The sequence below is a fragment of the Nipponia nippon genome, unplaced genomic scaffold (assembly GCF_047370975.1).
Source record: "Nipponia nippon isolate SJK-2023a ecotype South Korea unplaced genomic scaffold, ASM4737097v1 scaffold_9, whole genome shotgun sequence".
NCBI lineage: Eukaryota > Metazoa > Chordata > Aves > Pelecaniformes > Threskiornithidae > Nipponia > Nipponia nippon.
The window spans coordinates 35793599-35796919 of NW_028262413.1; the positions used below are offsets into that span (position 1 = coordinate 35793599).

The 3321-nt window shown below is 44.8% G+C and overlaps 1 long non-coding RNA gene across 1 annotated transcript; it reads right to left on the minus strand.

Moving 5' to 3' along the window:
- Nucleotides 1–324: 324 nt before the first annotated feature.
- LOC148050271 (uncharacterized) lies at nucleotides 325–3048 on the minus strand. The gene is made up of 3 exons (XR_015701418.1): nucleotides 2020–3048; nucleotides 1466–1512; nucleotides 325–1239 (listed from the first exon to the last, which is right to left on the minus strand). It is a non-coding gene; the product is annotated as an uncharacterized LOC148050271 (long non-coding RNA).
- Nucleotides 3049–3321: the final 273 nt, after the last annotated feature.

Below are 3321 nucleotides of genomic sequence, written 5' to 3' on the forward strand. Positions count from 1 at the left end.
ATGAAACTAGATAAAGCTTGTGCCAAACATGATTTACATGTTTGAAATGAAATGAAAATGAAATGAAATGAAATTCTCTTTCTGGGTGAGGGCAAGTTGACTGGTGACAGTGACAAGCTACTTCTCCATCATGCTGGCAATCCCAGCTCCATGCATATTCAGATACACTGGGACAAGCGGTTGAAGACCCCAGGAATCCCAGGCCAGAACACAGCTCACAGCACACCTTGTCCACTTACTTCTTCCACATCATTGCCACTACATTCAGCAAAGAGATTTTATTCTTTCTCTTCCAGAGCTCCTATTGTCACAGAGAAGCTGAAAATCAACAACAGAGCGATGACATAAATTCAAGCAGAACCAATTCTTTGCTGTTTATGTAGCCCAAACACCAATGACACAGAAGAAAGTTTCAGCTTGCTGTTGGTACTCAAAATCCAAAGTCCCCACCACTCAGACCTTTTGGCTGTCAGATGTTTCAGAACGACGTACTAAATATAGCCATGACCCTTAATATACCCCATGTACGGTCTGCATGGAGTAAAACACTATGCGTGGACCAGCTAGACAGATTTATTTCAGTATTGGTGTCGTGTAGGATAAACAATACATGCTTACCCAAAACTGCTACACTGCTATAAAGGCTGCTATACTGCAGAAACTCGATTTCAGAGCTAACTATAGAGAAACAGGAATTAAAGTGGCAAGGTTGCTAAGGTCTAACAAGTACAGACTACATGACATTAAGGAGATAACATGGGTTCAAGTTACCAGACAGGAAAGAGGACGGATAAAGAGTCCCTGCATGTACGCTGGCTTCCCCCTCGGAAAATAAAGCAAGCATCGTTTTGCACAACTCCCTCCTGACTCTTCTGGAGAGGCTTCCCAACACGCAAGTGGAAAGGCTCGTGCAGCCGCGGGCAGGAGGCACACCCCCACATTCCTAACGCGGGGAGCCAGCCTCCCTTCCTCTGCGGGGGGATCGTCGGAGCGAATTAAATACGAAACATTTCCCAGCAAGACTTTCACATACCAGGAACAACTTGGTCAAAGGAGCAGCACATTAACCTCAAAGTTTTTCCCACAGAAGCTGGGGATCATGGGTTTATGAACATTAGGTCCTTTTACTTTCTCTGCAAGCTGTTTTTAATTCTTGCAAACTCTACCCACTGTATTACTGAAATTGGAGCAGCCTGTTCCAGGGGAAGCACATACTCAGCAGCTCACCGAGTTTTCCTCCTATAAAGGGAAAGAGCAAAACCAAATCAAAGAAACTAATTTACTACAGAAAGCTGCGCTTTTTCTGTGTATAGATATTAAATACTTTGGAAGATGTCTAAGTAAATTGATGTGGAAAACTGACAGTTGAAAAATAACATAAGTTTATTATTTTTGTCTGAATCCTCAAACTCTTGTGCCCTGTTCTATTTCCTAATGTAAGGAAAAAAGAAATTAAAAAACCCACCTCAAATGACCCAAAAGAGCTGATGGCCTCCCCTTCTCCAAAGAAATCTGCAACAAAATGGTCTGATCAGCACAGTACAAGTGTTGCACTAGTTACTGCCATGACTTGCACATACAAGGACTTTAAACCTGATTGCTACTGTAATGATGAAGCATTGCATAACTGAAGCATTGCAACCAAAGTATCATTTGCAAAGGGATCACCCTCTACCAGTTTTTCAGTTCCCTGTTAATTTTTTCACTGCTGCAGCTCTATTCCCTAGAGAATGACCACGAACACCCCTAAGGTAATGACCTAGCTAAACACAACTGTATTTATAGCACTATTATTTCCCCTTTAGTACATTTCAGAGCACAGAGAGAGCAATCAGACCCCTTGAGAATTATATCCTAACATATCTACTATAAATATTTATCTGACTGACTTAATTTTAGCTTTACCTAGGTCTTTCAGGGACACACAGTGGGCCTTAGCTTGGGAAACCAGAGAAGCTACACAACATGACCTTCTCATGTTCAAGCCAGTTTCCCCTTACTATTGCTGGGTTAAGTTACCTGTGCGCAACCTATCTGGTATGGCCTTGCAGCGTCACTGCTTTTCACAGAACGAATGCCAGGACTCACAGTCCTTGGTAGATGCTGCATTTATTGTTGAAGCTGATGACAGAGAAGGTAGCAGACTGCATCTTATTTTCATGCCACGTAAGACCCTTTGCCATGACAATGACAAGCCTGGCACTGCCCAAATTAGTATCACTGCAGAGAGGTAACTCCTTTCTGCCTAGTACAGCACATTCTCTTGAGACAAAGATGTTCATTCAGCTACTAAAATAAAAGAAAAATAAAATCCTGGTCAGAGTAACATCTTGGAAGTAAACTGCAAATCAGAACAACAACATACCTTCTGGAGCGTGAGCTTTGACTTTGGATGTCTACAATGATGCCTACCTACGTACTTCACGCCCCGTCCTGTACACTTTAGTCTTGCAAGCAGCTCCCTTCTCAGGCACAGTTTCTCAACAGATGCCATATCCCACTTACGAGCCTCCACACCAGCTCGCCTGGCACATCTGTGCAGCAGGAAGGTTTGTGGGAAGGCGGCCCAGGCTCCTAGCGCTGCCCTTCCTCAAACAGCCCCAGGGGCAGCAGCTATTGTAACCCACCACCGCACATTGATTGAGCACAGTGTGCTGCTCTGCTCCGCGTGTCATGCTTTGTCCCAAGCGTTTGATTTCAGGCAGCCTTTGGGACTGACAGAGCCACAGTAACGTAAAGGCTGTGGGAGAAGCCAGCAGAACCAGAGGAGAATCACTGCTGCGACTCCTGCCCTCACTCCACACGTGCTGCTGCCTTCGGAGGGGGAGACTGCCACTGCAGGGTGGGACAATACTGCATGGCAAAGGGGGAAAGTTCAACAGCAGCCCCAAAACATCCACCTAAGGAAGAGCGCATCAGCTCCCTGAGGAATTACCGCGGTGCTCCTCTAAGCCTACCTGCCATTCACCACCCTCAAGGACAGACTGGTATCGCAGCTGGCTTTTAGAGGGGTTTTCCCAACTGTAGTATGACCAACAGTTAGTACCACTGCCCTGAGGATGCTGCGGTAGTCTAGCATGGTCTCCTCAGCTATTAACAACTTGAATGCTTGCCATGCAACAGATATTTAAGCATCGCTTCACTGGCAGGAGGAAAGATCAAGAAGAATCATGATAAACTACAAAAGTAAGCAATATTTAAACAGCCTCAGATCTGCTTCCGTGCAGAACTACCACAAGGCTGGAGGAAAAAAACAAAAAAAAAGAGAACAAATGAACTGAATCACTCAGATTTAGCCATTACAGGCAATTCGTCTCAGCA